At 35.6% G+C, this 24,984-nt stretch overlaps 1 pseudogene; it reads left to right on the top strand.

Moving 5' to 3' along the window:
• Nucleotides 1–11,613: 11,613 nt before the first annotated feature.
• On the top strand, nt 11,614–12,351 carry LOC123939042 (annotated as a pseudogene).
• Nucleotides 12,352–24,984: the final 12,633 nt, after the last annotated feature.

The raw sequence follows: 24,984 nt of genomic DNA, 5'->3' as shown, positions 1-24,984 counted from the left end.
ATTACATGTGGAGAAATATGAAGATAAGGGAACTCAGTATAAAAGTGGTTTCCTTTAGTTATTCATTTGATGTGATAGACAAAGTATAGAATAATGTATGTGCACTCTCCAGTTTTAGACATGGGTCACTGGATGCTTGTTGTGAAAAATCAAAAAAAGTGTAAAGAAAAGCAAATGCCTTTATGGAAAGAGATGGACTACATAATGAGTGGCTGCAGTTATATTAAAATTAAGGCATGGTCTGGCAAAAATTAACAAGTCAGGAAACAACAAATGTTGGCAAGGATGTGGAGAAAGGGGAACCCTCTTACACTGTTGGTGGGAATGCAAGCCGGTGCAGTCACTCTGGAAAACAGCAAGGAGGTTCCTCAAGGTGTTAAAAATAGAGCTACCCTATGACCCAGCAATTGCACTACCAGGTATTTATCCTAAAGATACAGAGTTCGTGAAAAAAGGGGGGCACATGCACCCCAAAGAGTCATAGCAGTAATGTCCACAATAGCCAAACTGTGGAAGGAGCTGAGATGTCCTTCAACAGATGAATGGATAAAGATGTGGTCCATATAGACAATGGAATATTACTCAACCATCAGAATGGATGAATACCCACCATTTGCATTGACATGGATGGAACTGGAGGGGATTATGCTAAGTGATATAAGTCAAGCAGAGAAAGACAATTATCATATGGTTTCACTTTATGTGGAACCTAAGGAATAGCATGGAGGACCACAGTGGGATGGGGGGAGGAATTGAATGGCAAGAAATCAGAGAGGGAGACAAACCATGAGAGACTCTGGACTCTGGGAAACAAACTGAGGGTTGCTTGAGGGGAGGGGTTTCGAAGGATGGGGTAACCAGGTGTTGGATATTAAGGAGGCATGCGTTGTGATGAGCACTGGCTGTTATACACAACTAATGAATCATTGGCCACTATATATAAAAAAAATAATGATGTACTGTATGTCGGCTAACTGAACATAATAAAAAAAAGAGAGCAAAATTAAGGCATTATCAAGAAATTAATTGAATAGCCATAAATTCTAAGTATGGTAAAGATTCTCAGGGTTGTGCAGCTTGGGGGCGGGGGATTCAGGATGATTGGTATAGGAATATCGAGTGAATGGGTCACCAGTGATGTTAGAGTGGTGTTAGTTGAATCAAAAAGTTTTAATGCTGGAACACAGGAAATAGAAATTGGTATGGAATCTTCAGAATGGCATTATCACACAACTGAAGACAAACCGAGTACTTCTACCTGGAAAATTGCTAAAGAAAACTATTGGGGCAGAGTCAGCTAGTTGTCTTCCCCCCAATATCTGGCCACCTCTTCTTTATAATAATAAACATTTCAGTTGAGTACATGACCATCCAGCCAAAACAAATTTCCCAAGCTACCACATAGCCAGATGTGGGCTTGCAGCTAGGTCCCCAGCAAAGAAATACAAGCAGAAATGATGTATGCACTTTCCACATCATACAGACTCGAATGTGGACTTAGAAGTGGGAGTTGAAGGGGCGATTTTAAATACAAGAGCCAAGTTACCGCTTGATGATGACAAAAGCAACCGCATAGAGCTTTGGTCCTTGACAACATAAACGACAATCATAAACTGCTGACCCTCAGTAAATGAAAGTGAAATGCAATTTTACTTTTACTAAGACATTGTTATTTTGTCTTGTTATCTCAACAGATACAAGAACATGTTCTGAGGTCATCCTATATATGCATACTAAAGGTACCGATGAGTGATAATTACTCATATAGAAATTAAAAAAGATAAACTATGAAGAACATATTGAATTAGCTTTTAGCAACCAAGTGTCCAATTGTTATGCTTTTAATGATGAAAGTAGCCAAAGCTAGGATACTTAACAAAGCAGTTTGGGTATATGCACAAATCACAGAAGGTTTCAGTTATTTGAACTAAGACTAAAACAGTGTGCCAAGAGACAATACCATCCTACTCATATCTTATAACATCTAATCCTATATATTTAATCCTGTATTATTTAATTATCCTGACAATTTCCTGTATTCTAAGGATAAAGAAAATTAATAAATATTAAATTGCCAATTGGTAATATCAAATAATAGGTAATCTTTATAATTAAAAATGAAAAATAAATATGATTATTTCAGACCCAGGAAGTGACCTAGACTAGTTAAGATCCTTGTCTGAGCATTATACAAATTTAAAATTTATAATTCACACAAATTACCTTATTTATACCTTAAAATGAATATTTGAGGTAGGAGGGTACCACTTTAAATATGAGCAAATGGAAGCTCAGAAAGTTTAAGTTCTATACTGTGAGTGATGTCTGGGTTATTTAATTCCAGTAGCTAATCCTATCATCACTGTGCTATTCTCCCTCCCGTTTGCAAATCCAGTATATGTTGATCATTTACAACATACCAGTAACTGTGCTGTGCTCTTGACATATCTTAACTCTCAAAATTCTCTTTGATTTGCAGGTGAAAAATAGATTCTGTGAGGTGTGAGATTACCCATTTCATATGTTAAAAAATCTTGACTTAAATCCTAGTTAGAAATGAAACTTTGTGCTTTTAAGCACTATTCTATATCGTTTATATATTTGTTTATGAATAAAAATTTACCAAATCCAAAGAATGCTTGTTTCATAATGTCATATTCATAGTTATTAGCTATTAAGTACTAATTAGTTAAATGATCAGGGGAAGCCTCATTCATTACAGAAAATCAAGGCTGGATAATTAGAGAGTGTTCTGGGATATGCAATAATATGATGGCTGTCTGAGTGCCTGCACAAAGATTAGGTATTTATAGAGGTTGAGAGGGCCAAACCTATTCCCTTAACTTGAAAATAATCTCCCTTTGCAGTCTTTCCATGCTAAGTAAGAGCTCCAATTTCAATCTGTTGACACAAGGCAATGGTAATTCTTGTTACTGAAATGTTATCTGGAGAATACGGTACATTACAATATTTTTAGGCATTACAATTTTTCCCAAATTAATTTATTTGAGTATTGTTTTTTGGCCTAGGAGAATCCCCAGCAAATAGACTATAGTGATATGAGTTGTATATTGTCTGATGATAAAATGAAGGCTCTCGAAGGGTATAGTATCATTTTTTTTAAAAAAATGTTTATTGCCCAAGTTTCTCTGATGCACATACAACCCAAAGCAGTGCATTGTTCAGATTTGGGTTGACTGGTTTGTTTGTATTTATTTAACTGAAACTATTTATAGTTTCAGTGCTACTTCTATAGGTTATGTACACACATTAAGATGTATTTTTCAGTGAAAACTGATCTCTTTGCTTAAAACTGTCATCGTGGGCAAGCTCCATTTTGTGTACATAGACATTGATGTCCAGGTTCAAAACCAAGGTCTTTTTAGTGACTTTCCTTTTCAGAGGAGAGGTGGTTTTCTTCAACACTGCTTCCTTCATTGTGCTTTGTACATCAGTGTTTTCTGTTGCTCTTGACATTACCTATGTAGTCGCAATATTACAGATGCAATGGCAGAAGTACACAGCCTGGTCCTCTGAGGCATGTTTTTCAGTTCATAATATCCCACAGACAAGAGCATCTAAGTGTCAATTCTGGGATAGATATTCTCATAAAATGACCAGAATTCTAACTGTATCCTTTGTGCTTCTATTGGTGCTAAAAAGGCTGTGTCATATGTTTAGTTTTAAAAATAGCCAGAGTACTGAAATAACTTTACACATCATCCAACTCATGTTTCTGAAAGTGTACTGTATCCTCTCACTTGTTTCCAGAACGTTCTTGTGATTTATAGCTTCCAGATTTATTTATTTTTAAAGATCTGTCTTGTTTTTCTTGTAGATAACCACATAGACCAATGAAAGATAACCATTAGAAGATTTTAGTCAGCTTTGAATAGATCAGGCAATAAGGCCATCTTTCATATGAACTTAATGTAGTGCTTTTAATGTTAACTATAGGAACAAGTGTAATATTAGAAGTCAAAGGCTCATTTTCTCGGCTCATTAATTTTCAAGCGCAATTGTACTTGGATTGTTCATAAAGATGCTTAAATACAGCAGATACCCTTTCAAAACCACAAGGCAGAGTTTGATAATTTTTTCCTACATTTTTATCATAGAGAAAAAGTGCTATGAATATATTACACATGTTGCAAATAGCATCTTCTCCGTAGTAGACCTATGGGAACTGAGACAGAATCCTGCACATTGCACCCAAAGTTACCTCAAATTAAAATCAACAGATCAGTATGATGAGTGAAATTTCTAAATGCTATGCAAATATTGTATGTTAACAAATGAAGAAAACCAAGTGCACTCCATTCAGGAATACTCAAATGTGACTTAGATAATCCTGAAGAATATATGAATGTGTATGAATGCAACACGTACATTAACATGGATCAATTCATACAAGATATATTCTAATCAGGGGCGCCTGGGTGGCTCAGTGGGTTAAAGCCTCTGCCTTCGGCTCAGGTCATGATCTCAGGGTCCTGGGATCGAGCCCCGCATCGGGCTCTCTGTTCAGTGGGGAGCCTGCTTCCTCCTCTTTGCCTCTCTGCCTACTTGTGATCTCTAATAAATAAATAAATAAATCTTTTATAAATAAATAAATAAATAAATAAAATCTTTTAAAAAAAAATCTTTTAAAAAAAAAAGATATATTCTAATCAAACTAAGCAATTGAAATAAAAATGTTTTAAATAAAAAAAGAAACAAAACTATTTAATTCATGGCTTACACGTGCATATAACCAACATTTATCAAGTTCTTCCACTGGGCCAATTGTGGCAATTCTGGTAGTAAAAATATTTCACGAAACTAGATGTCTGAGATTCAGAATTTTGATACCACATTGGTTGTGGGTATGGAAGACACAGAGATTAAGGCGTACATTCTGAAGTCAACAGGAGAAGATTTTGTGGAGACAGAATAAGGAGAGAGAGTGGGCTTTGCAATAGCTATCTGTTCGTTCTCAGCCAGTGAAATCTCCATAGAAATGTGAGATAATGCAGGGCTTGAATTCCCTGGTGTATGGATTTGCCTAAATTATCATCTTTTGTTCTCTGTATAGATAGATACATAAACAGTAACTGTTCTCTTTTTCTCTTGTTTTTAATACTCTAGTTCATATTTTCTTTTTTTAAAAGATTTTATTTATTTATTTGAAATAGAGACAGTGATAAAAGAAACACAAACAGGGGGAGTAGGAGAGGGAGAAACAGGCTTCCCCCTGAACAGGGAGCCCAATGCAAGGAGATCTCAGGACCCTGGGATCATGCATGACCTGAGCTGAAGGCAGACGCTTAATGACTGAGCTACCCAGGAGCCCTTGTTCATGTTTTCTTAATGGTTTGTCAGTCAAAATACCTGTGTTCTACTTTTTATTTAATTTCATCTCCAATGAGATTACAAATGTTTCTGAGTGTGTGAGGCTGGTATGTCTTCATTATACATACAGTGTTTTCCCTCTGTTAGTCACAAGCAGGCAATCCATAGATAAAATTCTGAGTGATAGAAATATTGAGTTCAATTTTTCAGAAATCCTCTGCAGTTTTATAGATGTTATGACCTATTTGGTTTTCCAATAGATAAATATGACGGCTTGCTTCATGTCACATCCATTCAGATTTATATTACTTCTGCCTTTAATCTACGCAAATATGCCTGAAAACGGCTAGTTCTATACTGTCATTATCTACGTCGATAGCATCACCATCCCATCTAAGGTATTAGTTAATGTACCTTTTAATATTTGTTATTTTAATATAATAAAGTGTATTTTAAATAGCATGTGAATATTCATTATGATGATGATTTAATTCTAAAGAAAACCCCATTTATTCATTTCATGGTGCAGAGATCAAAACACATGCTCAACTTCGACTAGAGTGCCTTGCAATTTTAAACACATAACCTGATCAGAGATTTAAATATATACTAACACAAACTGACAATATTAATTCCAAATGCATGTGGCTTTTCTAATTAGTCGCAAACCTTACTTGAATAAGCTACTGAAGCATATAGTAGAAGAAAGGAAGTAGTTCTTGGCAGGAAATAGAGCTTATTATTTTAATTTACTCAAAAAACCATAATGCAATATGTAAATCATGAGAGTAATATAAAAAAAAGTGGAATATTATTTTATGAGCCCTTGGTTGGTTACTTGTCAGAAGTATAGAAGTATAAAACCAAAAAAATAAATAAAGTTTCTCAGATTAATTATTTTAACATAAATATTACTGTTTAGCTGCAAATGGACTTCTAAAAGTGTTTTTGGCATTATCTTTGAGACTATTAACCCAAGGACACTTACCTTATATAAAAACGCTTAAAAACAAATTTCATTCTGGACTGAATTACAAAGTATTAAACATGTATTTATCAAGCCTTAGTAAACAAAATTAAAAAGCTGAAACTATGAAGTCTAAAGTAGCCATCTATATAACCCCAAATTCCATTAAAAGCTAATGTTTCACAGAAAAAATCATGTGCTCCAACACTCATGCAACTGCTATGTTCTTATGTGATGCAGTTATGTGAGATGAGCCTGATGATTTCTGAGTTTTGCATATCAGTGTGCCTTTTCAACCAGTGTTAGTTTATGAAGCTGGTTTATCCTTAGAAAATGCGTATCTGTGGGGCGCCTGGGTGGCTCAGTGGGTTAAGCCTCTGCCTTTCGCTCAGGTCATGATCCCAGAATCCTGGGATCGAGCCCCGCATCGGGCTCTCTGCTTGGCAGGGGGCCTGCTTCCTCCTCCTCCTCTCTCTCTCTCTCTACGCCTGCCTCTCTCCCTACTTGTGATCTCTGTCTGTCAAATAAATAAATAAAAAAATTAAAAAAAAAAAAAAAGAAAAAAGAAAATGCGTATCTGTATGAATGGATGAGTGAATGCATCCCCTGATGGTCTGAAGGTGTGTCTCCCTTAGAATTGACGAAGCCCTAGATTTTGCTAGTGTTGATAAATGAGTTCCTGTGTTTTCCTGAGATCCTGTCCCATCTTGGTAAAGGTATCAAGACTTCTAGAGCTCAATCATATCTGATATATATTTTTTTTCTTTTTGTCCCCAATATTATATTTCCTTTCTTTCTTTAACTGAAGGAAAGAGTGTCATACTGATTTTAGCCAATTTATTTTGAGTATAGGTAGTGTGTTTCATATCCAGGCGAAAACACTGAATTTCTGGTGCTGGCCCATCAGTACCCTCTTCCCACGGATAATAAGATCACATGATCCAGATAGATCACAAGATGATCTCAGTCTCTGCCATCCTCTACTCCTAATGACTTGAACACAAGAGCTCCCAATGATGCACTGCTAGCATGTACCATGGAAGAGAAAAGTGTTATGTGTGTATTTTAGTTTTTAGTCCCAGGTAGTTTTAAGGCATATTTGTTATTCTGATATTCCACCACAATCTACCCTAGTTTAATTTCTATATTTCTATATTCATACTTATAGTTTATAGTTTTATTAAACCATATATATTTTAATATATAAACACACACATATATGTAAATACATGTATACTTATGTAATACTTGTACATACTTACACTAAATGACTCTGATGTTTCATATTATAGAGATCTTGACTAATGCCTCAGATAAGATAGATGGATGTACTTCCATGTTTTTGGTTTTTTTTTTTTTAACTGTTCTTCTTTATATTCACCTCCTGGATTGGAGATCATCCCAATCTGTTGGCTTAGAAACAGATAGCTATAGATGCATTTTCTGGATGCATCCCAGCTACTTAATTTGTGCTATTGTCTGTCTTTCATTTGCCTTAATTCTCTGTTCTTCATTATTATTTTTATGATATGCAAGGCATATATTTTTAAATGGGTACTCAAGGATATCTTTCATTTATATTTCTATTTTTCCACATTTGTTGAGATATAGTTGACATATCATTGTATAAATTTCAAGTGCACAATATGTTGATTTATTTTTGCATTGCACTATGATTACCACTATAGCCTTTGCTAGTATCTATACCACACCACATGTTTACCATTTCTTTTCTGTGGTGAGAACATTTAATATCTACTCTTAGCAACTTTCAAGTATATAATGTGATATTATTAATTATAATCACCATGCTGTAAATTAGATTCCCAAAACTTATTCATCTTACAACTGGAGGTTTGTACTCTTTGATCTTTAAAATATCACTTTATATATTCCAGTGGCAAATTCTTCATGAGATTTACTGCCTATCCACATGCCGTTGCTGCATTACTTCTTACTGCCTGATTATTTTTAACAATTCCTACAGGTGAGTTTGTTTTCCCATGTAGATTTCAGTCTATGTTCTAAACCCCAGAACATCCTGTATTAAACAAGAGAAATTTTTACTAAGATACCAAACAGTTCTTCGTTTCATGAATAGTTTTTCCATCAAGTAAATTGTGTGATTTGATTATATTTTAGTTTTTAATTTTTTCTGTCCTTTCCCTTTTAAGTTAACATAACAAGTTGTTTGAGTGAATTTAGCAGTCATTTAAAATTCACAACTTTGGAAGTAGAGTGATGAGTAAAACCCAGCCTTTCAAAGGTAATGCAGACTCACCTACAAGAAGTCAGTATGATCTGTGCTGCTATAATGCTTGCTTTGTAAATGTGACTTTGATCCAAAGCAACTGATATTTTAAGGAACAATGCAAACATAATGTGAATTTTGAATTTGCTTACGTTTTGTCCGCAAGAAACATCAGGTGAGCACAGGAAGTTGAATCCACCTGAACAGAGCTGTCTAAGAATACATAAAATGCACACACGTATACACCTCAAACACCTATCAAGCGACCTCAGTTCACTGAATGTGTTGTGAACTCAAGCATTCACATGTCTTTTTTTTTTTTCAAGATTTTGTTTATTTATTTGACAGATAGAGATCACAAGCAGGCAGAGAGGCAGGCAGAGAGAGAGAGAGGAGGAAGCAGGCTCCCTGCCAAGCAGAGAGCCTGATGCGGGGCTCGATCCCAGAACCCTGGGATCATGACCTGAGCGAAAGGCAGAGGCTTTAACCCACTGAGCCACCCAGGCGCCCCCCACATGTCTTGTTTTAACTTTTGTTGCAGATAGAGAACTCACAAGCTATAAATCCTCTTATAACCATTTCCAAAGCCAACGTCAGATCTTTTTCAAGGTCAAGTGCCACAGTCATTGTGAAATAATTATGCTTTAACTATTTAACATGTAAAAATGTGCTATTATGTTTCATTCTTTTATTTCATGTATCACTGAAGAAATTTTGAGTGTTGTGCCTCCAATCCCTTTTTTCCCCTGCAAACTTTGTGGTTTTATTGTGCAATGACGCATAGCATAGAGATTTGTTAAAAATTCCAATGTCATGCTATAGTAAAAAGACAGAACTTGAATTAAAAGTAAACTCAGTAAAATCTGTGTAAGAGTGGATGCTAGCAGCCTATGCCTGCATGTAGTCCAAGGAGAATGTTCGAGCAGGGAAGCTGTTTCCTGGGAAGAGTCTCCAAGGAGTCAGTCATGAAATAATATGCCTGCACTGCGTAGGACTACAAACAGACAATCTCAATGCACAGAAATTAGAAAGAAATTGGCTTAATTCAGAATTACAAGCAAGAGATAGTGAAGAAGCCCTCGTATGTGGTAACAGTGTCCCTGGATCTGATCATCACCAACTGAAGAATGACATCCACATATATGACCCAGTTGCATCAGTGACATTATATCTCTTTCAGCTACACTCCACATACCAAGAGCAAATACAAAATAATTCAATATTCACTCCCATAAGAAATGATGGAGGAAACCTGCCAGTGTATGTTTTGCAAAAATGTGTTAAAAACATGAAAACAGGCCATTTGTAAATAAGGATTTGTCTCTACATCTGTATATATATAAATATATATTTAATTATAGCATAGTGTTGGATGTTGGGTAATATAAATTTTAAAGTTCTAGTTATTTAATACATGTCAGAAGAAGTTAGTTTTATAGTTTAACGGCCTATCTACTAATGTGTCTTTCCTTTTTTCCCCCCATGTTTTGTGTCATTTTTTATCTTTTTGTGGTATTTATTTTAGCTTACATATCCTAAATCTTATTATAAGTACATTGCACCCTCATATTATCTTTGAACCAGTATTTATTTTTTTTTCTCAGCCTTCACCAAGGGAAATCACTTCAGTAATGACTCTGTCTTACTGTATATATTTTGCAATGAAAGAAAGCTTAGGAATTTCTGTAATACATAAGTCAATTCTTAGATATTAATGCAGAATTACCCTGTGGATTATTCAATTTATAATTGAATTTGATCGGATATATTCAATTTAGGTATTGTGAATTCTTACATTTCTTGTGCAAATTTCAATTCAAAGACTGAGGCAAAGCATTTATTGAATATATACAAATATTACATATAATGTCATTTGATATTTTATAAAAATTTAAAAGAGCAGCATATAAGAAATAATAATTTTTAGCTAGTTTTCATGTACAAGCATAAAATGTACTGCCTTCCTTTATTGAGTATGATTATTCTTTTAAAAATAAACTTTCACTATTCATTTATATATTATTTAACAATACGTAGTTATTGAATGTCTAAAATTTATATGTAAAGGTTTTTGAGGTATGTCCATATAATTTTAAGACAAAAACAGAAAATGCCTTTTTCTCTGTATTATATGTCATATATGTATGTGTATTTATATATATATGCATATATATATATTTGAGGTTTTGTTTTGCTTTTGTTTTCTTCTCTTAATAGTGGGAAGTGCCACTGAGTAAAATAATATGAAATATTGGGGAAAATTAGGAAAAGTATCAGTGAGAGGATTACATTTGATCTAAGACCTAAACGAGATGACATGAAAATATCTGGGACTCAAGTTCCTAAGCCAAAGAAACAGTAAGAGCAAAAACCCTCTTGAGGTACAGTCCCTGAAGTCTTTGTTGAAATCAAGGAGACTAGAGCAAATAAGAGATATTAATTACAAATGAGACCAAAGAGTTAGTGTGTTGCAAGATTATATTCTGTAGCAAATTGTAAACTAAATTTATGTTGGCTTTTATCACTACAAATTATGAGAGTGAGATGCCAGCCATTGGATAATTTTGAACAAAGGATCTGATTTCACAATTAAAAAGAACATTCTGGCTGTCACGTTGAGAATACTGTGGAAGCAAGATGATCAATTACATTTCTATTACAATAATCCAGAGGATTGTGGTGGTTTAGATTTGGGTTATATTGGTGTAGGTAAGAGCTGTTGTAAAAATGTGGATATTTTTTAAGGTAATTTGAGGTGAGAGAGTAAAAGAGGACTCAAATAATTCTACAGATTTATGACTTGGGTCACTTCAATAATGGAATAGCCATGTACCTAGTGGGTGAATTCTGAAGAATAAATAGTTTTGGAGAAGAAATGAGAAGTTCCATTTTGGACATACTATAAATAATACAGTATTATATACTTCAGTGATATGTTAAGAAGAAAGTTGGCTGGTAGTTTTGGGAACTTTCTTGAATCCACACCTCTGCAGGAGGCCGCAGCCAGATCCGCGCCAGAACCATGTTTCACAGCCAGTATGACAAGGATGTCACTGTATGGTGAATGGAAGCTGTCAAGCAAGGTTCAGCCACGGTTGGTCTGAAATCAAAAACCCATGCAGTGTTGGTTGCACTGAAGAGAGCACAGTCAGAGCTTGCCGCTCATCAGAAGAAATTCTCCATGTTGACAACCACATTGGTATCTCAATTGTGGGACTTAGTGCTGATGCTAGACTCTTATGCAATTTTATGTGCCAGGAGTGTTTGGATTCCAGATTTGTATTTGACAGACCTCTTCCTGTGTCTAGTCTTGTATCGCTAATTGGAAGCAAGACACAGGTACCAACCCAACGATATGGCCAGAGACCATACGGTGTTGGACTGCTCATTGCTGGTTATCATGATATGGGCCCTCACATTTTCCAAACCTGTCCATCTGCCAACTATTTTGACTGTAGAGCCATGTCCACTGGAGCCTGTTCTCAATCAGCTCGTACTTACTTGGAGAGACATATGTCTGGATTTATGGAGTGCAATTTAAATGAACTGGTTAAACATGGTCTGCATGCCTTACAAGAGATGCTTCCGGCAGAACTACAAAGAATGTTTCCATTGGAGTTGTTGGTAAAGACTTGGAGTTTACGATTTATGATGATGATGATGTATCTCCATTCCTGGAAGATTCTGAAGAAAGACCGCAGAGAAAGGCACAGCGTGCTCAACCTGCTGATGAACCTGCAGAAAAGGCTGATGAACCAATGGAACATTAAGTTACAAGCCAGTCTATGTGTGTATTATCAAATCTGTAGGAATGCAAGAACACGTACTGATGACAGTAACCTATACTTTGAACCAAAAGATGCAGGGTGGTCTTATGGTATGTTTTAGGAATCAGTCCAGATGTGTTTTTCCTAAGCAACTTGTCTGAAACCATATAATGGTATGATTTTTCTTTGAGAGGGTCTATATAGTCATTTTCTAGTAAGTATAGTTATCTGTACTAATGCTTAATATGAAGAACATAGTGTCTTTGTGTTTTTAAAGACAACTGTGAAATAAAATTGTTTCACCTGCCAAAAAGAAGAAGAAGAAGAAGAAGAAGAAGAAGAAGAAGAAGAAGAAGAAGAAGAAGAAGAAGAAAGTTGGCTATATGAATCTAGACATTAGGGAGAGTTCTAGGATGAATATATTTTGAATCCATCAACATTTTAAAAATATTTTAAAAATTAAATAATTAAGGAAGTGGGGAAGAAAAGCCCAAGCCATGAGTAACAGGAAATTTCAACTCTGAGAATCTGACAGATGAGAAAAAATATAAACTAAGAAGTGAAGAAAAAGAAAAAGAAAGTGAGGGGCGCCTGGGTGGCTCAGTGGGTTAGAGCCTCTGCCTTCGGCCCAGGTCGTGATCTCAGGGTCCTGGGATCGAGCCCCACATTGGGCTCTCTGCTCCTCGGGGAGCCTGCTTCCTCCTCTCTCTCTGCCTGCCTCTCTGCCTCGTTGTGATTTCTCTCTCAAATAAATAAAATAATTAAAAAAAAAAAAGAAAAAGAAAGTGAAGCTTAGCCAAAGGAAGAAAATATTTAATGAAAGAGGATTAGTCCTAATCTGTCAAAAATTGTCATGAATACAGTAAGAGAGAATAGATACTAAACAAGGAGAAAAGAATTTTCAGCCAAGTAATGGGGAAAACACCTCAGTGGAATGTGTGAAGATACAGAGAGTGCAGTAGAAAAAAATAGAGAGAATGAGTAAAGATAGTGCTCTCGATAGTACTCATAATAACTGTCTTTCTGGAGAGAGAAACTGAGCAAGAGTATTAATGGGAAAAAGACGGTTGGCCAAGGTATCTTTAAATAGAAATAACAGCATTTACTCAGAGCAACGTTGTGAAAAGAGATCAAAGAAAATAGCTGGTACATATCCATGAATAGATGAGAAGAGATGAGACCTAGTAGCCATAACACAATAGTGGCCATAGATAGAGCAAAGAGTTTAGTGATACTTAGAGAAAGGAGAGAGGAATATGAGCTTACAGTTATAAGATACAAATAACTTTTTGGAAATAGAGATGGGAAATTGTGGAAAGTTACCTAATTGCTCTGACATTCTCTGATGAGAAAATCAAAATCAGTAGTAATGGAATAGTTGTTCTATGCTTTAAGAGAGAGATGGGGGGTGGAATTAGACATTTAAAAAATTAGGAGAGTGAATAGACTTAGGAAATATATGAGGATTACTGAGGGGGGGGAGAAAAAAGGTTTCTGATATCGGAGGTCATGAGATTGGAGCTAGATGCAGCAGTGTGATTGTGTTTTTCCCCCACCTGTATTCAGTAGCATACAAATGAAGAAGACAATGAAAGTTGTGCTTACGAAGGTATTTTTCCAGGTGAGTATGAACACTTGAGAATTTTTCCAGATGTGTATGAAGACTTGAGAAAGGCAAAAAAGAAGAAGAAGAAGAAAAGATAGAGGGAACAACCACGAAATTAATTTTGCTAACCCTGAGTAATCAAAATGAGTAGGTTAAGAAGTTAGGTCATGGAAGGGTTGAGTAACAGACCAAAGCAATAGACCAAGGCTTTACACATCCCAGTGGAGACAGAGAACTGCGGAGTTAATACTTTTGGCAATAAGCAGAAAAGGAACTTTTTGGTGGTTAGAGATTGGGATTCTTAAATTGAGATTATGGAGGTTTACAATGTTGTTGATAACAACCAAGTATGATCATTTGTTTAAGTGGTTTGGATGGGAAAGCAAAATGTGAAAATTTTATTAAATGCAACACTTTTATTAATAAACTACATATTGGGTACTGTTAGTGTTATGAATATACACACATACTCTCACACATACACGCACACACCTAACAACAATACTATGAATTAGGTGCATTTACTAGACAGACAAGGGAACTGGGACATATAGAGATTAAGTAACCTTCTCAATGATACCCAGCTATGTCATGGTGGAGGTGGGTTTTGGACTTAGAATATCTAATTCCACATACTGAGCTTTCACATTTGACTATACATTGGAAGAGAGAAAGTAAAGGACCTGGCTATTCAAATTACAGAAAATGCCTATATAAGCTGTGTATAAAATGTCTTTAAAACACTATATGGTGTTAGCAATCACCAAGAGTTATGTCAGAGCTGTTGGAGGTCACGATGGTGAAACATATGTTAAAATTAAAAATTGAGCAACTGTGATTTGGGGATCAGCAACAATTACTATAAGGAGGGTACTTCTAGAAAGAAAGGGAGAAAAGTCTGGAAGCAGTAAGAGCAATGATTCCCATCCACCTTGAAATCCAAAGGTAAAAGAGGTTTGGTTTGATAATTAAGAGTATTATAGAGGAGGGAATGTCACTGAGGAAGAGTCAGTTTTCAGTTATGTGAAAAGGACAGTCAGAAAAGAGATTGAAGGTAGAAGTCATCTTGCAGCTAACTGACTGTAAGTTCACAGGGCATAGTCAAAAGGTTTAAATGTGGGAGGAGTGGACGATAGGATCAGAAAAAAAATGTATAAAACTGAATAGATATAATTATGTTCTATAGAATTTCAGATAAATTGCATATTGTGTTTCAGTTGTAATGAAAGATATAAAAAATGCAATGTGATTTTTCTGTTATCACATAAAAGAATTAAAAATTAATAAAATTGCAATAATAATAAACTGTATGAATGGACACAATTTTATTTTCCAATTTAGAATTGATTACATGAATCACGATGTATCTACTACATGTTGAAATACTACACAACACTTAAAATTCTTATTTAAAAATATTTAATGAAATAGGGAGATAGTCATGATGCAATAGAAGCAATATGAAATATTAAACATTTTAAATTCAGCATCACTCTTGTCCTAAAATATGATAATAAAGAATAATATATATACACATGATTACATTTAGTGTGCAAGTGAGTTAGTGCTAGTTTTCTATCAGTTCCAAATTCTTATAACTAAGTTGTATTATCTGATAATGAGCAGAAACATTTTGAAAAGGCAACATTAAGAATCACAACACAGGGGCGCCTGGGTGGCTCAGTGGATTAAGCCGCTGCCTTTGGCTCAGGTCATGATCTCAGGGTCCTGGGATCGAGCCCCGCATCGGGCTCTCTGCTCCGCAGGGAGCCTGCTTCCTCCTCTCTCTCTCTGCCTGCCTCTCTGCCTGCTTGTGATCTCTCTCTCTGTCAAATAAATAAATAAAATCTTTAAAAAAAAAAAAAGAATCACACACACACACACGAATCATACAATATAAAACCAACTGTCAGACAGCCTGGAAGGAATACTATGTGGCATTGCTAGGTAGAATACGGTAATTCATGTTTTATTTTTTCTGCCTTTAAGATTTTAGTGGGACAAAGTTCAATCCACAGTCAGTCATCGCTCTAAGTGAATGAAATGATACAGAATACACGGGATCTACTCTAGGATCATACACTAAACATGATGGGATTTAGTGCATCATATTGTAAAATAAGGGATACTTTCACCAAGAAAATATTCTCCATGTATTTGAATGAGGTGATGAGTGAAAATTAGGCATGTTTCCGTAGATATTAAAGATTTTTCTACTGTGCTGTAGTAAGCCGATGCTAGAAACTAGACGGGAGAGCTTTTGCATTACTTTGCCCACTGCGGGTTTCCATGTTTTAAGAGGACCTTCCAGCAGAGCCCAAATTCAGCCTGGGAACAGAGTCCCTTAATAAAGTCACCCCAGAATACTGCTTCACGACACATGAAGTGCCCTGTTCCAAAACCAAGCAATTAAGCACAGGATGAGGTGGGAAGGAATGATTCTTCAATGGAGCAGAAGCTAATTTGATCGATGTGGAGATGCACGGACTGGAGCAGAAGGAAGATTTTTCTCCCTCTTACAGTTTCAAAGAGGAAGCAATGTAAAATGAAGAAAGAAATCTCGCTTCTAAAAGAATAAAACATGTATTTCATGAAACTAATAACATATGATTAGTTATGACTCAAAAGCTTCTAACAATGTTAGTATCTAAATTCTTAACCGAATCTGTGCATGATACTATTTGGTATAGACAATGTAAAAGTTTGTTTCAGTAATATGCGCATTTTATAATCAACAGCTAAATTATACTAGTATTTAATGTTGTGATCCTTGGAGAGCATGTTGAAGTAATAGTTCAAATAGGAGATAAAACCTCAGTCATATTGCACATTTCTTAAGATGTCACCTTTGTCTCGCTTCCAACTTAAAGGGACAAAATGATTTTTTTTTCCCCACATAGTAGAATTGTTTCTGTTTCTAGGTCTAAAATCAATTACTCTTGGCACAGAGTAATTAAATGAACTAATTAGATGTTAATTCAAATTAGGACCACACTTCCTCGAAAAATTCTTGCACTGAACTTTGACTATCAACTCTCTATTGTTAGTATATTTATTGTCCCTGTTCTGCTTGTTTTAGGGAAAATAGCAGTTGCTATCGGAGAAAATAGTTACTAAATATTTTAATTGCTTTTTTTTTCTTTCTCAGAAACTTAGAGGTTTTTCTATAGGTTCAAATTCATAAAGAAGTAATATCTGACTGCCTGTGTCTGCTGTCAACTCTAGTATTCAAGTTACTATCATCTCAATTAATTTGGTGCATCTCATACTGTAAACTGATTTAAATTTCTTCCTGATACAGCTCTGAATTACTGTGTTGTTTGCTGGCTTATTGTACAAGATATATTTTTGCCTGATATTTTTGCATTTGTTTATGATTTTCTTAAATCCTTATCTGAATCGATAATGCAATTTTGCTCCTCCAAGATTTCGAAGTCTAATGCTGTTAGGTAGAGAGCCAAATCAAATCAAATCACGATAAAGAATAAAGCGAAGGTCATTTCCCCAGAGTAAATATGCATTGTTAGGTTTGAGGAATCTCAAATTACCTCTGTAATTCCTCTAAATCTAGAGGAATTATAGAGGTTTATTATGTTTTGCAATTTCATTATATTTAAATACACATGGATATATTTGTCTCTTAAAGTAAATTTATCTTTCTCCTTCTTTGAAAGATAAATTATCTTTTCACCTAAAAGCAAAGATGATAAAGACAAATTCATGAAGCATGGCACTCATCTCTCAGCACCACCAATTTAAAAATGTGATGCATACCAATAATCTTTAGGTTAAAACTACTCTATGCGGACCTAAGGGAATACTATTTCCTGATCCCTCCTCTATGTGTATGTGTATATGTCTGTGTATGTATTTCAAATGTAGGAGTCCATGATCATGATGTTCTAGAAATCCCACCTGTCAATGCAGCACCTCTTCAGTGCAAACCTGTTGAGCTCCTACACATATGCAGGTAATTCCGTAGCTTTAGAACAGTCTCTGGATTAATGTCCTTGATGAGCAAGATCTATCGTCTCTTGTCCACCTCGGTGTTTGAAATGTTATCTCTCATATCACCAGCTATGTTATCATCATGTATCATCATTATGTCACCATATGTCAATCTTTCCTAGCCTATTTTTTTTTTCCCTCCTTCTACTTCAACTACACTTATTTCATCTTGGCTTTGAAGTATGTAGAAAAAGAATCATGCTGATTTTTGAACACCACACATTAGGTTAAATAAACAACAGAAATTGAAACTTGGGAAAATAGAAGCCAGTGGAAGAGTCAGAACACCAGGAGTCAAGCAGTGCCTGGATCGGGGCAATGGCAGAATCTTAAGCATTTGGGGTTCCATGGTCCTTTTTCAAGGTGCAAAATTAGCATTCACCAGCTTTAGGATATCTCCATTTTAGGGTCTCACTGTACCAAATTTTAAGCACTGGGGAGAAAGAAACCCCTTAATTTCAATCAAATGTTTATTCTAGATCAATCAGTGACAGTCAGAAGTGCTTTGGTCACACAGCACATAATGGGACCATAAATCTGCTGCACAAGACCTAGGACTGATGTGAGCCAGACTCCCGCATCGGGCTCTCTGCTCAGCGGGGGGCCTGCTTCCCTTCCTCTCTCTCTGCCTGCCTCTCTTTGATTTCTCTCTGTCAAATAAATAAATAAAATCTTAAAAAAAAAAAAAGAAGTGTTTTTCACTAGCAGCACAATCAAGGGTTACTAGGCTCCAAACAGCTCTCAGTGAAGGGACTAGTGCTATACTCATAGCATAGGTAGAGGCAAATGTGATGAGTAGCTCATCGGACTAGGTATAGAGAAAAATACATGATTTATTTGTTTTAACTGAGGAACTTTATGTCTCACTAAATGGTTTCCCTTTGAGAAATTTTTGAATGGTAGCAGAATCTCGGAGGACACTTGCACCAGCTCCTGCCCTCCCTTGACATAAAACTGAGAGCAAAGTCTCAATTCAATTTCCAGTTCTAATTTATGCATTTGTTTGTGGAAACATTTCTCCTAATTTCTAACAAGTAAACCTTCTTTAGTTGGGCCACAATCTTGTTTTCCAACAAAGGCAAGGAGTTTACGCAACAGACAGGGTGTACGTGAATTAAGGAAATCAAAATTGAAGGAGATTTCCAAGCTAGCTTGTAGAATGCATCTAATTTTACTGGGTCAAACTGACCTTGGAAGGGTTTCAATTACTCTTAATTACTAGTTCAGGGAATTCACAGATGGAGCTAAAAGTAGAATATAAATTTCAGAGGAAAAAAACCAAAGGAAAGGGATTGGGAAAGTGGTGGAGTTTTTTGGGTTTTTTTGGTTTGTTTTTACCTCAAGGACCTCTGGAAGGATCAACTGTGTGGCCAGCCTGTCTATGAGCATTTATGTATTTAATATGGGATATGTTATAAGAGACCTGAGAACTCAATTTATTCTGAAGGAAAAATAGAATACATACTTGGAGAAAGATATTCTTTAACCATGTAGGACCTGCCTATACTTGGTAGCCTATACATTTTTCTTGCTGGCTGATTCATGGCTGGAATCCTTCACTGACTTCTGGAAGCCTACATTTCTTTCCATTACACATGGCAGTGATATTCACTAAACGCTCCAAGCTAAGCTATGGTTTTTAGGATAGTCATACACTTTGATGCTTACATTGTAACATAATGATAATGAAAATGATACATTGACTTTTTATAGATGGGTATGTTTGTCTTACATTAATATCTATAATTTATTTTCTTCAACATAATATCTATTTATAGATAAAAGTCAGGTAGTTAGGGCGCCTGGGTGGCTCAGTGGGTTAAAGCCTCTGCCTTCGGCTCAGGTCATGATCCCAGAGTCCTGGGATCGAGCCCCGCATTGGGCTCTCTGCTCTGCAGGTAGCCTGCTTCCTCCTCTCTCTCTCTGCCTGCCTCTCTGCCTACTTGTGATCTCTGTCTGTCAAATAAATAAATAAAATCTTTAAAAAAAAAAAAGTCAGGTACTTAATAGGCTTAGTGATGCACTAGAAAAAGTAAAACAATATTATATCCTAATAAATGTACTAATTCTTACTGGAAGATTCTTATAATGATGACATACCCTATCAACACAGGGTAAGTTATAATATTACCAAATGACCTAGGATCTTTAATTAATACATTTAACCAATCTAGATATACAAGTAAGAGTGACTTTTCTCAGCAGAATTTTAACAAATACATTTCAAACTTTATCAGCCAGTGGCCCTTTTTCACTTAACTGCTTGTTGAACCAGTTGTTGAGGCCCATTGCCGCTGTCAATCATACTGATTGATGCCTCAGGTACACCAAATGCCTGTAGCAGGTCAACTCCCCTCTGGATAGCCATTAACTTCTGCTTCTACCACTTGAGTTTTACACTTACTAAGCATGGGATGTCTTTTTCTCAAAGCTAGTTACACTGCTTATATTTAAACTTAAAGTAATCTCATTTAATGCTACAAAAATAAATTAAGATTCATTTGAAATAGAAGAGATTTCTTATTTTGATACAAACTATGATGTATTGTTTTAACTATTTCGTATCATTTTGCAAGGCAGTAGAAGTAAAGTAGAGAAAAAAAAAAGGTGTGGGCCAGAGAACTGAAAGACTGGACACAAAAATAGAATGGGTTTTTATATACATTGCTACACAAGTGTTTTCAAACTCTCTTTGCAGAATGAAGAAACTCAGAAAAAATAAATGATATCTAATAGGTATGTTTTATGCAATTATCATACTATCAGATATAGTTCAGCAAGCCTGTATCTGTAAAAATATCTTTTTCATTAAAAAGTTTGCTTTACTGCATACTAAATTATAAAAATAGTTTTCTGTAGACGTGCCTGTGCCCACACACATCCATCCCATGCATGCATAGATATTTATATATAATTTTCATTATTCACTTTGGAACTCATTATTTTAAGAAACTATACATACAAGTAAGAATTTTACTTATTGGGCTCCAATATTTACTTTTATTTTACTCAGTCTTTGCAGGCACAGAAAGAGAGAAAAAAAAAAAACACCCTAACTTCTCTCACCAATTACTTTTTTAGGATGGCAAGTCTGGAGTTGTTGCGCTGATACCTCAGGTAAAAGATTTAACTTGTTGTTTTTAGAGATTGAGGAGTGAATTGTGTTATCTCTGTTCTCTATCTCATATCACTAATATTATTTTGAAAAGTGAAGTGTAAAATTGTACCTTAAAGAACAATCACTCCTGTTGCTCTTAAGTCACTATGCCATGAAATCTTGTACATCTTGAAGTAAAGACTTTCTCTTTTTCTAGACATGGATACTCTATCACAAATAACATGAAAGCACATATGAAGAAGAGACAATATTTTTTCTGGACAATTCAGGAAAAATTGTTCTAACATCAGCCAATTTCTATCAGATATTTACCCTTTTGTTCATCCTTAATATAGATCCCCACTATGCCAGGCAAGGTTTTACTTTAATGGTGTCAGAGAAAAAAATTTCACCACACACTGGCACACGGGCAAGGAACTCTTCATTCAAGGGGAGAGAGGCCAGACATCAGCCTGAACTCAACTCAGAGGAGACAAAATGTGAGAAAACTTTTAAGAGCTGGAGAAGAGGGCGAGCATAGGCCTTGTTAATTGCTCTTACACAAAAGAAAAATCAGTTTCTTCATATCTTTATTATAAGACTGAGATGCCCACTGAGGTTAGGCTCATGCCCTCCCCCCAGACACTGAGAGATACTGATGCTAACTTGATGTCTGCATTTCAAAGGGATGATTCTCAGGTCTTTGGGAAGGATATCCCTGGGCTGTAATTCTGGCTAGAGGCTTTAAATAGATTTACATATATCTCAAAGTGGCAAAGAAAGAATTTACAATTTTGAGTATTAAAAGAAGAAGAAGGAGGAGGAGGAGAAGAAGGAGGGGAAGGAGTTGGAGGAGGACTAGGAGGAGAAGAAGAAAGCAGCTCTAAAAACGGAGCTCAGGACCCAGTCAGGAAGCAGCCAGTCTAAAACTATTCAAGCTGAGGGGAACATTAAAGCTGCCTTGGTCAACAGAAATACTGTTTCTTCAATGAGCAGTAGAGTAGCCATTAGCCACATGTGGCTACTGAGTACTTGAAATGTAGCTATTATGACTGAGTTATTGAATATTTAATTGTATTAAATTTATCTTAACTTAAAATTTAATTGGTCACATGTGGCTAGTGGTTACAGTACTGGCAGCACAGATGCAAATTACTGCATAATCAATGGCTATCATTTGAACAAAAGTAACATCTTAGTTAAAAAAGAACGAAAGTAAAATTTTAGTAAAAAACTTTATAGCATAAATAAAACATCAACATTTGTGTTTAAGGTATTTTATATAATCCGTTTGGTTGCTTCTCTATTTTTGTTGCTGCTGTCATGTTCTTTCACTTATGATGAATCATCAAACATATTACCATCTAAGCACACATTGCCTTATTAATTTTCAAATATGTGTGCTCAATTATCAGTCATTTTCTAAATATGAGAAGGGCACCACAACATGGTGGAATTTATTGAGAAATAAAGGTAAACTTCCAAATTTTGCATTTTTGCTTTGGTTACAGTTTTCTTACGTATTCAGTGCTTGAGATGCACAACATTGTTAATTTCAAAACCAGAATCTCTCTTAACCTTTCTCTAAAATTGCCATCTGTTGTTTATCTCACTCTTTTCTTTTTTTCCAAATGAGTGATGTAGTTAAACGCCCGTGTTCATAATGAATTATTTTTTTCATTGCTTATTCCAATTTTATTGCAGGAGGTAGAAATTTTTCAGCAGACATTTCTCTGCATCCTCATTCTTTCTTTTCTGTGTTTTTGAAAGATGGATACTTTCATTTCAAGATCAACCTCTGGCCTCCTGTTATCTCTTCACCTCGCTGTCTTTTTGGTACCAAAATCAACATCCCTCCCACTTACTATGCCAATTTCTCTTTTCACAGATTCTTTCTCCCCACCAGAGCCTAAAATTAAATTGAAATTGCTCCTAGCTAGGAACAGAAGAAATCAACAGCAGCAACAATGATGATAACAAAACCTCCCATACTCATGGTTCAGTTATAATCACCTGCTCTAATTTTTAACATGCTGAAATACATATAAGAACTAAAGACAATGGACATTCCCAGAATCTCCTTCTCAAAAATAAAAGACAATTTTACCATTTGGTTGTTAATATAATACACCATTTTATTAAATCAAAGGAGGAAATATGTGAGAGGTTGGATAGAACTCTGTCTTAAAAGACAGTATTACTTACAGGGAAAAAAAAAATCTCCAAATATAGAGTCAGATAATTCATGTTTAGGACTTGGTTTTGCCAAACCCTTGTTGTGTGGCAAATTCAGGTAACTTTTCTGTGCTCATTCCCTTATCTATAAAATTGGAGTAACAAAAGTGTCTGCTTCATAAAGTTATTTTGAAAAACAAAAATTTAGGAAGATTAAAAAAAAAAATTAGCGTGGGGTGTCCAGGTGACTCAATTGGTTAAGTGCCTGACTCTTGATTTCGGCTCAGGTCATGATCTCAGGGTTGTGAGCTCTAGACCCACTTCAGGCTCTGTGCTGAGTGTGGACCCTGCTTAAGATTCTCTCTCTACCCCACTCATCCCACCTTCCACTTGCTGGTGCATGAGCTCTCTCAAAAAACTCCAAGACATTAGGGTGCATGTGCCTCTTTTTTCACTACATCTGTATCTTTGGAGTAAATACCCAGTCGTGCAATTTCTCGGTCATGGGGTAGCTCTATTTTTAACTCTGTGGAACCTCCATGTTGTTTTCCAAAATGGCTGCACAAACTTACATTCCCACCAACAGTGTAAGAGGGTTCCCCTTTCTCCACATCCTCTCCAACATTTGTTGTTTCCTGTCTTGTCGATTTTTGACATTCTAACTGGTGTAAGGTGGTATCTCAGTGTGGTTTTGATTTGAATTTCCTTGATGGCTATTGATGTTGAGCATTTTTTCATGTGTCTGTTAGCCATTTGTATGTCTTCTTTGGAGAAGTATCTGTTCATGTCTTCTGCCCATTTTTCTGACTTGATAATTTGTTTTTTTGTTGTTGAGTTTGAGGAGGTCTTCATAGATCTTGGATACCAGCCCTATATCTGTAGTGTCATTTGCAAATAATATTCACAATAGCCAAACTATTGAAGGAGACAAGATGTCCTTCAACAGATGAATGGATAAAGAAGTTGTGGTCCATATATACAATAGAATATTACTCAGTCATCAGAAAGGATGAATAACCAACTTTTGCATCAACAAGGACAGGACTAGAGGGGCTTATGCTATGTGAAATAAGTCAAGCAGAGAAAGACAGTTATCATATGGTTTCACTTAAATGTGGAACATAAGGAATAGCATGGGAGACCTTAGAGAAGGAACGGGAAAAGGAAGGGGAAAATGAAGGGGAGAAATCAGAGGAGGAGATGAACCATGAGAGACTATGGACATTGGGAAACAAACTGAGGGTTTCAGAGGGGATGGCGACAGGGGGACAGGTTAACCTGGTGATGAGTATTAGGGAGAACACGTATTGCATGGAGCACTGGGTGTTATTCATTGCAAACAATGAATCATGGAACACGACATTAAAAACTAATGATGTACTATATGGTGACATAACATAATAATAAGTAAAAAAAAAACAAGACAAACAAAACAACTAGTGCCTGAATATCTGGCACATGATAAATTCTCAATATATATTAGCTATTATTAACTTATGTTATATATATTATATTTATTTAGCTCCATAATTGTATTTATTTATTTTTAATTGAAGTGTAATTGACCTACAATGTTATATTAGTCTCAGCTGTACAACACTGATTCTACAGCTCTACGCATTTCAGTGCTCACCACAAGTGTAGTCACCATCTGTCACCAGACAACATTATTACAATATTATTGACTATTATTCCCTATGCTGTACTTTTCATCTTTGATGAAACTTACTTATTTTATAACTGGAAGTATGTACCTGTTAATCCCCTTTCTCTGTTTTACCC

This window comes from Meles meles, chromosome 3, assembly GCF_922984935.1.
Source record: "Meles meles chromosome 3, mMelMel3.1 paternal haplotype, whole genome shotgun sequence".
NCBI classification, from domain to species: domain Eukaryota; kingdom Metazoa; phylum Chordata; class Mammalia; order Carnivora; family Mustelidae; genus Meles; species Meles meles.
This window is presented reverse-complemented; position numbering and strand designations above follow the sequence as displayed.